The sequence below is a fragment of the Lathyrus oleraceus genome, chromosome 6 (genome assembly GCF_024323335.1).
Source record: "Lathyrus oleraceus cultivar Zhongwan6 chromosome 6, CAAS_Psat_ZW6_1.0, whole genome shotgun sequence".
NCBI lineage: Eukaryota > Viridiplantae > Streptophyta > Magnoliopsida > Fabales > Fabaceae > Lathyrus > Lathyrus oleraceus.
The window spans coordinates 101,279,939-101,292,854 of record NC_066584.1 but is presented as its reverse complement, the minus strand read 5'-3'; positions in this window follow the sequence as shown (position 1 = coordinate 101,292,854).

Below are 12,916 nucleotides of genomic sequence, written 5' to 3'. Positions count from 1 at the left end.
AACAGAAACAAATAAGAGTACCAAGAATTGGATAAAGGCTCAAATTTATTTAAGAGAATGGTAGTCCGCAAATGGCGAGACTCCATGGATCTTTACAAATTTGAAATTGATGATATACATGGAAAAGGGCTACATTGAACATAATGATCGTTTCTCTACCAACTCTGAATCCACTGTATTCGAAGCTTCAGTTGACGATGACTGAGCGAGAATCTTTGACAGATGACAGTTGTAGAACAAAGTCTTGTCAGGATGCAGTTAATTGCCAAATCCCTAATTTTTGCCTAGATTGCCCCAGGGTGAGGTACTCAATCTAGCGGGATATATATATATATATATATATATATATATATATATATATATATATATATATATATATATATATATATATATATATATATATTCATTTTTTCATGTCTCTAACTTTTGCCTGGACCGCCCTTTCGGGTTTTCAATCCACCGAGACGCTCATTTTTTGCCTAAGCCGTCCTTTCGGGTTTTCAACTTAGCGAGCTATTCTGTTTTTATTTTTAGGAGAAGTATTTCTTGACTACATCTGAATTCACAGGACGAGTGAAATCCTCCCCATCCATGGTTGTGAGCAACAAAGCACCGCCTGAAAAGGCTCTGTTAACAACGTATGAACGTTCATAGTTTGGAGTCCGCTTGCCCTTGGAGTCGGGCGCGAAAGACAAGACTTTCTTGAGCACGAGGTCACCTTCTCAGAACACACGAGGTTTGACCTTCTTATCAAAAGCTTTCTTCATCCTTTGTTGATACAACTGACCATGGCATATGGCAGTTAATTTCTTCTCTTCAATCAAATTCAGTTGGTCATAACGACTCTGAACCCATTCAGCCTCAGTCAACTTGGCTTCCATCAAGACTCTCATTGATGGGATCTCGACCTCTACGGGGAGCACAACTTCCATGCCATATACAAGAGAGAAAAGGGTTTCCCTTGTTGAAGTGCGGACAGATGTACGATAGCCATGCAAAGCAAATGGCAGCATCTCATGCCAATATTTGTACATAACAACCATCTTCTGAATAATCTTCTTGATGTTCTTATTAGCAGCTTCAACAGCCCCATTCATCTTGGGTCTATAGGGAGAAGAATTATGATGTGCAGTCTTGAACTCGTTACACAACTCTCTCATCATTTTATTGTTCAAGTTAGATCCATTATCAGTAATGATCTTGTCTGGCACACCATATCGGCATATGAGTTGGTTCTTGATAAACCTCACAACCACCTTCCTGGTCACACTTGCATACGATGTCGCTTCATCCCACTTGGTGAAGTAATCAATAGCTACGAGAATAAAATGGTGACCATTCGACGCCTTAGGTTCAATCATGCCAATCATGTCAATTCCCCACATGGAGAAAGGCCATGGTGAGGAAATAACATTCAGAAGTGTCGGGGGAACATGAATCTTATTCGCATAAATCTGACACTTGTGGCATTTCTTCACAAACTTGCAGCAGTCAGACTCCATTGTCAGCCAATAGTTGCCTGCTCTCAACATCTTTTTAGCCATAACATGTCCATTGGAACGAGTACCAAATGAACCTTCATGGACTTCAGTCATCAACAGGTTTACTTCGTGTCTATCCACGCATCTGAGCAAAACCATGTCAAAATTCCTCTTATAAAGCACATCACCGTTAAGGTAGAAACTGCCAGATAATCTCCTCAATATCTTCTTATCTTTAATAGATTCCCCAGGCGGGTAAGTTTGACTTTGGAGAAAACACTTGATATCATAATACCATGGCTTATCATCTTTCATTTCCTCAACTGCAAACACATGAGTTGGTCTATCCAAACGCATCACGGTAATATTTGGAACTTCATTCCAATAATTGATAGAAATCATTGAAGCAAGCGTAGCGAAAGAATCCGCCATCTGATTCTCATCTCGAGGAATATGATGGAAGTCAACTTTAGTAAATAATGTTTTAATCCTCCTCGCATAATCTCTATATGGGATGAGGCCAGGTTGATTCGTCTCCTATTCACCCTTAATCTGATTAACAACAAGGGCCAAATCGCCATAAACATCTAGATGTTTGATCCTAAGATCAATACATTCTTCCAAACCCATAATACAAGCCTCATACTCCGCCATATTATTCGTGCATTTGAAAGTTAGCCTTGCTATAAAAGGAAAATGTGTGCCTTGAGGAGTAATAATCATTGCCCCAATACCATTTCCATACTAATTGACAGCACCATCGAACACCATACCCCATTGGGAACCAGGCTCTGGCCCTTCGTCGAGCGTAGGCTCATCACAATCTTTCATCTTCAAATACAAAATCTCCTCATCCGGGAAGTCGTATTGCACAGACTGATAATCTTCAATTGGTTGATGCGCCAAATGGTCAGCCAAGATACTACCTTTAATATCTTTTTGAGCCTGATACTCAATATCATACTCAGACAACAACATCTGCCAACAAGCAATTTTCCCAGTTAAAGCAGGCTTCTCAAAGATATACTTGATTGGATCCATTTTGGATATCAACCAAGTCGTATGATTCAACATATACTGGCGTAAGCGCTTAGCAGCCCAAGCTAAAGCACATCACGTCTTCTCAAGCATTGAGTACCGAGACTCACAGTCAGTGAACTTCTTACTCAATTAGTATATTGCATATTCTTTCTTTCCTGATTCATCTTGTTGACCAAGGAAACACCCCATGGAATCATCAAGCACAGTCAAGTAAATAGTCAAAGGTCTCCCTTCAACAGGCGGAGACAGAATCGGAGGCTCGGACAAATACTCTTTGATACTGTTGAAGGCCTTTTGGCAATCCTCGATCCAATCATGACGCTGATCTTTCCGGAGGAGCTTGAATATAGGTGCACATGTGGCAGTCATGTGGGATATAAATCTCGAAATGTAATTCAAGCGGCCAAGAAAACCTCGGACTTGCTTCTCAGTTTTGGGCGCAGGCATCTCTTGTATTGCTTTGACCTTGGCAGGATCAACTTCAATACCTCTCTCGCTGACAATAAAGCCCAACAACTTGCCGGAACGGACTCCAAATGTACAGTTGTTCGGATTCAAGCGGAGTTTGTACTTCCTCAAATGTTGGAAAAGCTTCAACAAGTGTTCTACATGTTCAACTTCCGTTTTCGACTTCGCAATCATATCATCAACATACACCTCGATCTCCTTGTGCATCATATCATGAAATAAGGTAGTCATAGCACGTTGATACGTGGCTCCGACGTTCTTCAAATCGAAGGGCATCACTCGATAACAGAATGTTCCCTAAGGTGTGATGGATGTTGTCTTCTCCATATCCTCGGGTGCCATTTTAATCTGATTATAACCGGAAAATCCGTCCATAAACGAAAAGACATTGAATTTAGCTGTATTATCTACCAACATATCAATGTGTGGTAGAGGAAAATCATCTTTTGGACTAGCTTTATTCAAGTCACGGTAATCCACACATATTCGGACTTTTCCATCTTTCTTAGGCACAGGCACAATATTGGCCACCCATTGAGGATATGTAGAAGTCACCAGAAACCCCGCATCAATTTGCTTCTGAACTTCTTCTTTAATCTTCACTTCCATATCAGGATGAGTTCTTCTGAGCTTTTGCTTCACAGGCACATACTCAGGCTTCAACGGCAAGAAATGTTGCACGATATCAGTATCTAGACCAGGCATGTCTTCATACGACCAGGCAAAGACATCGACATATTCTTGTAGCAACTCAATCAACCCCTTCTTAACAGACTCTTTAAGGAGTGCCTCAATCTTCACTTCACGAATGCAGTCTTCGCACCCCAAGTTGACTGTTTCCAGATTCTCAAGATGCGGCTGAATGATCTTCTCCTCGTGCTCAAGCAGGCGGGTAATCTCATCAGGAATCTCGTCAACATCATCTTCTTCTACCTCAAATACAGGGAACTCAAAGTTGGGAGATGGTGTTGGATCATTATGTTCAATGGGTTTGATTAACTTGCATAATGATTTTGAGTATAAAAGAGATTTCAAAATTCAAACAAGGCAAATCATTATGCAGATGAAAAGATTGATTTTATTCTCTTTTTTAGGGTTTTATGGTGATCACCAATTTCATGCAAAAGGCAAAAAGGGAAAATAATTTGAGAAAAACAAACATTTAATATGCGATTATTGAATGAATATCATTGTATTAATCAATTATGCCAACAATGTATTCACTTCTCCTTTTGGCATGGGAGAAGGGTTTTTAAACAAAATGAACACATTATGTTGACTTATGGATAACTGTTGGAACATCAACAACGACTCAGTTATTGCAGATTCCTCCAGGTATGATAAAATTGCCAAGGTCTTCCTCTTCATCTTCTTCAACGATAGCAGCAGCTTCCTGATCTTCAACGGTGTGGATGAAACCTCCACTCTGGAACATCCCAAGATCATTGGAAACACCAGAAGAATACCCTATACCAGCCCGGGACTTATTATTTTCCAACTTAATCATTTTCCCCAAACCATTAGTTGCACCATGCTCAATGGCCAACTTCGCATCATTATAGGAGACAAATAAATAAAGTCCTTTCCTAGAAGGCTCAACAATAGATAAGGCTTGGAACGGAGTCCCAACCTCATCCTCAGCATCAATATAGGAAAAGGAAGGTAAATGGCTGACCAAGAGAGCCTTCTCTCCCCCTATCACTACCAACTTCTTGTTCTTAACGAACTTCAACTTTTGGTGTAGAGTGGATGTCACGGCGCCTGCCTCGTGAATCCATGATCTACCAAGCAAACGGCTGTATGATGGATGTATATCCATGACCTGGAAAATGATCTGGAAATTACTAGGTCCAATCTTGATTGGGAGGTCTAATTCACCAATCACAGTTTTACGCGATCCATCAAAACCTTTCACTACCACTCCACTTTGCCTCATGGGAGGCCCCTGATATGAAATTTTGGCAAGAGTGGACTTTGGCAATACATTAAGGGATGACCCTGTGTCCACCAACACATTGGATATGGCATCGTCTTTATAGTTCATAGAGATATGTAAATCCAAATTGTGGTCTTTTCCTTCCTCGGGAAGATCATCATCACAGAAGCTCAAGTTGTTGCAGGCAGTTATATTTGCAACAGTGCTATCAAACTGCTCAATTGTGACATCGTGATCCACGTATGCCACGTCCAACACCCTTTGCAACGCTTCACGGTGTGGCTATGAATTCATCAACAAAGATAAGATAAATATCTTTGATGGAGTTTGAAGCAACTTCTCTACAACATTGTATTCACTCCTCTTGATGAGCATTAGCATCTCATCACCATCCTCTCTTAACATGCCAGACTGGCCAACCAGGATAGGAGCTTTAACAGATTTATCAACAATAGGGTCAACACCCTTCGCAACAGGAACAAACTGATCGAAGAAGAAGTCCCCACGGGACCGACAGGATTGACACCATCTTTCTTCACAACGTCTTCGTGGGATTTCAGCTGAGCCGAGAAAACACGACCACTACGGGTCACTCCACTAACATCGGAAATGTTGACAACAGAATTCGAGGGCAACGACACCTCCTTCCCATCTTCTAGCATAACAGCGTTGTAACGGTACGAGACCGCTTTATCTGACACATACGGGACATGGCCCGCTGGCTTGATCACAAGAGTTGGCGATGTAGCGGTGTATTCGTCACTTTATGATTTATTGACTAAATCAACCGCACTTTTATTTATCCAAAGGAATGGCTAAAAAGCGAACAAAAGCCTAAGAAGTTTTACACATAGAAAACTAATGAAAAGATCAGAGATTTGGGTAAGGGGTTAATTACGCAATGAGGTGTTAGGCACCCAAAACGTCCTAGGTACTCCTAGGGAGCCCTTTTCACAACTTGTTGTATGAAATGTTATTTGTTTATGACATATTTATTGTGCAAACATGAATGAAGGGATGAGAAAAGAATATACTATTTTTATTGTTTTTGTGTTTGAACGGATGAACCCGTTGCCTACGTACCTTTCCATGGAAGGTAAGGATCAAAACGCCGTAGTTCGGCTAAAAGATTTCCAAAAGTAAGTGAGTGGATTGATTTTAAACAAAAGCCCTAAGGTCTTTCATTATCCACGGGAGAAAACTCAACCTTATACAAACAACAAGTCCACCATGTGAGAATAGCTTCGACATACTAGAGGGGTTAACCCTGTTTTCAGTATGGAAGTCTTACGGTTCGATCACTAAGGACAAAAGGCGAGATTAACATCAACCACAAAGATAATTGAAACCTATGGCTAATGTATGAAAACTTGGTGAAGAAGTGGACTTGAACCACAAAAGTAATTGAGTGAGTGAAATTAACTGGTTATGAGTATTCACAAAAATGAAGTCAAAGTATGATTAGAATTCAATTCAAAAGAAGTATTGTGAAAATGGAGTTTGAAAATCAGAGGCCTAAGGCCTAGGTTTCTAATTTGAAAAACAGATGAAAATGTTTGCACAATAGTTTTCAAGTTTTTGGGTTAACATGCAAATGGAGGTTTAAAGCAACAAAAGGTGGGAGGGTGAGGAAGTAAAACTTCTTAGATGTTCACCTCTTGAGATCATATGTAGATGATTCAAGTGATTCCTTTGGAAAAGGCAACAAGCAAATAACAGATGAATAAAGTAAACGGATACCGGATGCCAATCAATGGACTTATTCCAATCTCCTAAAACAAAATGGATACCAGATGCCAATCAATGGACTTATTCCAATCTCCTAAAGCAAAGAAACAAAATGAAACATGGATACCAGATGCCAATCAATGGACTTACACCAATCTCCTAAAACAAAGAGAAACATGGATACCAGATGCCAATCAATGGACTTACACCAATCTCCTAAAACAAAGAGAAACATGGATACCAGATGCCAATCAATGGACTTACACCAATCTCCTAAAACAAAGAGAAACATGGATACCAGATGCCAATCAATGGACTTACACCAATCTCCTAAAACAAAGAGAAACATGGATACCAGATGCCAATCAATGGACTTACACCAATCTCCTAAAACAAAGAGAAACATGGATACCAGATGCCAATCAATGGACTTACACCAATCTCCTAAAACAAAGAGAAACATGGATACCAGATGCCAATCAATGGACTTACACCAATCTCCTAAAATAAAGAGAAACATGGATACCAGATGCCAATCAATGGACTTACACCAATCTCCTAAAACAAAGAGAAACATGGATACCATATGCCAATCAATGGACTTATACTAGTCTCCTAAAACAAAGAGAAACATGGATACTAGATGCCAATCAATGGACTTATACTAGTCTCCTACCATATCATAGGAAACACCCTACAATAAGCAACAAACAATCCCAATGTACAAGATGTGTAAGCCATAAGGCAAACTCAAATGAGTTAGCATCGACCTACAAAACACACAAGTGTTAGCAATCAAAAGCAAACATCAATATTCACATGATGAAGCATCATCAACCATGGCATCTGGATGCTTAAACCTGAAATCAAAGCTCACAAGTAAGTAACAAACCACTAGGTCAAAGCCTAGGGTCAAAGATGGAGAAAAAATCCAAAACAGGGGCTGAAATTTAACACAAAGTAACTTCAAACACATGTTGACATATCCTAAAAAGACTCACATCAAAATCAATCACCAAAAGCATTTCATGATCAAAAGAAGTTCAAGGCAATTTCAAAGCTCATATGTGATCAACATGAATGAAAAATTCAAATCAAAACAGAAATGATTCAAATAAATCTGGAAAAATTCATGCACATTCAAGACATCTAACATGATCAACATGCAAAAAATCAGGGGAATCATAGATCATTTGGCATAGAAATCAAGTTGCACAAGTTATACAATCAAAGGTGTGACATAAATTTTCACACCAAGTTAGCACATGCATAAAACAGCAATGGAGCATAGGAAAAATACCAAACCAAAACCAAAACGTCAAGCAATGTGTCTAGAATTAGCATGCAAAATTTCAGGTTCATTGGATAAGAAACAAGAATTTCATGATAGTTTGAATCAAGCAATGTCATAAATGTACATGTGATCAATCAACCTAGAACAAATTATTTTTTTCAGCCAAGCACAACTTTCCAATTCATGCTCATAAAACACTAGACAGAATAAGGAACATTTTGCAAAAAATTAGGATGAAACTGGATGAGTTTTCTATTTTATATGATTTTTCTAAGTTGAGGAAAAAAATTGAAAATGGAAATGGACATAACATGTAGAAATAGGAGGGAAAACATGAAAATGAAATAAGCATTTGAAAAAGTCCCTTCGCTGGGAATCGAACTCGGTGTAAGTTCGAAATTTTGCGCGCTCAAGTGAAACGGCGCCGTTTCACTGGAGAAACCCTAGCGCTGCATGGCATTTCCAGATTTCGTAGCAAATGATGAACTCGTAGCAAACACATGAAGGTCTCGTAGCAAATCTATAGCTATTCTGGAAAACGATGAAGATTCATCATCTTCATCATGAAGAAGATAAAGATTCATCTTCAAATTCCATAAATCCCAGCAAGTTTCCAGAAATCAAAAATAATAACATCATTCAAAAGGTTTTTTCATGGTGAACACGGATCAAGCAATGAATCAATCAAAAACATCCTATATCATTCAAATCGAAGAAATCAAAATTGAACACTCAAACTTCAAACACTCATATCTTCATGAATAATGCACCATTTCACTCAATTTTCATATCAAAATCATCACCAAGCCAAGATCTACACAAATATCATCATGAATTGCAAAATAATTGAACTCGAAACCTGACCTCTTTGAAGAACAAAAATTGGAATCGTGCTCTACAAATCTTCTCTACAATGCTTATTGAAGTGATTGATGATGAATTGAATGCTCCAGCATGCACGAATCCAACTCAATTTCCAAACTTCATGGATGCTTCAAGCTTTGAGTATGGTCCAAACTGACACGATTTGCTTCGAATTCACGTCCAATCTTGCTCAACAATGCTTCATGATCATGAATCAATCAGTAGAAATGGCTCTTGTGTGAAGAATTGCAAAATATTTTTGAGAGAAAAAATTTGATGATTCTTGAATCTAGATCTGAAAATGAGTGTTAATGGCAAATGCAGTTATGATTAACACTATATAGGTCCTGCTAATGATGCTAAAAACCTGTTTAAGCCAAATGCAATTAAGATTAGCAACTTATGAGGTGTATGTGCAAAATGGTATTTTCACCTCATGCACTTCATGCATGCGTGAACAGTGTATAATTCTGGCCCAAATCCACTTAATCAATGTCCATGCAAGCTTTGGAAATGGTTTTTTATGCACATAATCATCCAAAATGATTTTATGAAATTTCCTTCAAAAATCTTCATGAGTGAGCACATGATTATGCAAGGGAAATTCAAGCCATGTAATGAGATGTTTGGAAACTACAAGTCATGATGAACAAAATGCAAAAAGAACCACTCATTTTGGAGCCTTGGTTCAAAAGTTATGCCCATTTGAATTTTCAAGCACACTTTGCCATGATTTGATTATATCTCCTCAACCACACATTAGAAATTCATGATCTTGGACATTTTGGAAATGGGAGAGAAAGATCTACAACTTTCATGTTCAACAAAATTTCATTTGAAGCTTTCTTGATGATGTAGTATTGAGTTGAAGTTGGTCCAAAACCTTTCCATTTTTGGAAAGTTCAAATTATAGGTCACTTGCTATTTTTGGAAATTCTTGACCTGACTTCAAATTCTTCAATGTGAGTGCTTGAAATGTCAAATGATACTTGTTTGAACATGAATGAAGTATTTCTAGTCACTTCCCACCTCCAAATTCACAGTTGACTTTGCAGTTGACTTTCTAGGTCTTCAGTTGCCTTGAAAATGTTCTGATGAAATTCAAGCCTCTACCACTTGGGATTTTGCTTCAAAATGGCATCACAACTCATATGAACTCTTGTGAATGACTGTGGGGTCCAAATCTCAAGAATGACCACCATCTATTGCTCAATGAATGCCTTTGATTGCCTTGACCTGTTATTGCTTCATCTGCAAGACAAAGGTTAGATACACACAGTGAAGTTCGGGCTTGTACCACCATCGAAGATTGGCTGGCACAGCAGGAGGATCACGCGGAGTTATCAGCTTCCTATCAATTAAGGAAGGATAAAGTTCAGCATAGGTCATAGGAATCGGGTCAAAGGTCACCCTTTTCCTCTCATAATTGCTGGTGCTGGTGTTGGTATTGTTGCGAGGCTGGTAAGCCTGTTGTAGTTGACGATGTTGTTGTTGTTGTGGTTGTTGTTGAACTTCTCTGAAAGCAGGTGCTATATGAGCCACCTGGTGTTGGTTAACGGTTGGTCGGACCTCTTTCCTCCTTATAGAGGGTCTTCTCTTAACATGGGAAGAAACATCATGAGTCTCCCCTTCTTTCTTCCTGGAAATTCCTCCATACTTCTTTGCCGAGGAACCATCATCACGAGACAAGCGTCCTTCACGGACCCCCTCTTCTAGCCTCATCCCCATATTTACCATTTCGGTAAAGTCCGAGGGAGAACTAGAAATCATGCGCTCATAGTATAAAGAGCTCAAATTCTTCAGGAAGATCTTTGTCATCTCCTTCTCCTCCAAGGGTGGCACTATCTAAGCTGCCAATTCTCGCCACCTCTGGGCGTATTCCTTGAAGGTCTTCTTATCTTTTTGGGACATCGCCCTTAGTTGATCTCTGTCTGGAGCCATATCCACATTATATTTATATTGTTTCACGAACGCCTCTCCAAGATCATTGAAAGTGCGGATGCTTGCACTCTCTAGCCCCATATACCACTGGAGCGCAACACCTGTCAGGATGTCCTGAAAGTAGTGAATCAGTAGTTGATCATTGTCGGTTTGGGTTGACATCTTGCGGGCATACATCATAAGATGGCTGAGTGGGCACGTGTTTCCCTTGTACTTCTCAAAGTCAGGCACTTTGAATTTAACCGGGATCTTAACATTGGGTACCAAGCATAATTCAGCAGCACTCTTCCTAAAAAGGTCCTTACCTCTCAAAGTTTTCAACTCCTTGCGCAACTCAAGAAGTTGATCTTTCATCTCATCCATTTTCTCATATACGTCCGGGCCCTCAGATGGCTCGGAATGATAAATGGTGTCTTCCACACGAGGTAAGGTGTGCACTACGGGAGGTGGTACAGACAGGACCGGGCTAGATGCCAGCAAAGAAGCAAAGGTGGGAGCGAAACCCTCTAGCACGAAGTTAGATGGCATTCCCCAAGGGAATCCAGCAGGCATATTAGGAGCGAAATTGGCGGTGGCAGCAGACACTGTTGAAGTCACCACTTCAGAAATTACCGTCCTCGCGTAAGGAGTTGCAGGAGTTGGAGAAGCTTGACTCTGTGCAGCGAGAACTGACTCCATCATGGCAGTCAGCCTGGCAATTTCTTCTTTCAGATCTTTGTTCTCTTGTTCGAGGTGTTCCATGATCTTCTGATGATTTGCTCGGGTGTTGTACCGGTGCGTCAGCTTGTCTTCAAAATAAATGAAGAGCAAAGAGTTAGACCACTGATCAAGAGCTCGGAACAAAACCTGCTTATGCATATGATGCATGCAATGCTTGTGCATATGATTTGTTTTTTATCAGAGGAACTTTATAAAGATCTATTTGTAAATGTTTTGAAAATATTGAACATATATGGAATACTCATAGCAATAATATTTGGAAACTTTTTACACAAAAGAAGTAGTACAGTTTTGGTAACCAAATACAATACAAGAGAAAAGGAGAATGAACATCCTATGGAGCCCTAGAAGCAATCGTCCAAAGCCTTCGAGATCGGAAGATAAGTCGCACGAAGCCTCTTCACCTCTCTCTCATAAGCTACTTCCATATAGGCCTTCTCCTTGGCGAGCGGATCATACTTCCTCTTCCAAAACCTAGACGAGTGAGGAAGGAGAGAAGTAACTACATCAGCAGGCTTATCAATAACCCGATGCTCTAGAAACTCTATCATTGCATCCTTATCCTTGAGCTGCTGAAGAAGTTCCTCACACTCACGAAACCATGCATGCGACCGGTCTTCGTCTCTTAACTCTTCTACTCCTTGATTAGGGAGGGTTGAAGGCCCAACAATAACCATAGGGGTAGGTCTCGGATACTCGTACGACATGCGGTACTCGAGAGCCCTCTTCCTCACCCAAGAGGTGTAAGGTTCCAAAGCAACACAATTCTTCGGACCAAGCCCATTCCTCCCTTTCCTATGAACCTTGCGCCAGGCGCGGCCCATCCTATCCTTCAAGTTTTGGGGATCTTTACCCTCTTGAAAGAAGAAGCCTTCCAACGAAATGTTGTTAGGTTTATCCTTTAAGGGGAACCCAAGCTGACGGCGAGCCAAAGCAGGGTTGTAGTTAATTCCACCACATGTACCAAGAAAAGGTACATTGGGGAACTCACCACAAGAATCAATAATTTGAACGCCATCATAAACACGATTATACCAAGAGATATCATCATTAGTGAGAGACATAAGTCTCGTGGACCACCGTAGACATTCCTTGTTCTCCTTGAAGGCGAGCGTCTGAGGCAAGTGCGAAATAAACCACTTGTACAACAGAGGCAGACAACATACAATGGAACCACCACCATTTGCATTCCTCATATGCAAAGAGAAATAAGTGTCACCCAACAGAGTCAGAACAGGATTAAGAGAAGAGAAAATCCTAATAGCATTCACATCCACGAAGTTGTCGATGTTGGGAAATAACACTATCCCATAGATGAGGAGTACAAATATGGCTTCAAAAGTTTCCTTACTCATGGCCTTCCCAAACAAAGTAGCTTTGGCAATCAGAAAATCAGACGGGAGACCTTGAATTCCACCTTTGGTAGTCATATTGGCAACAATG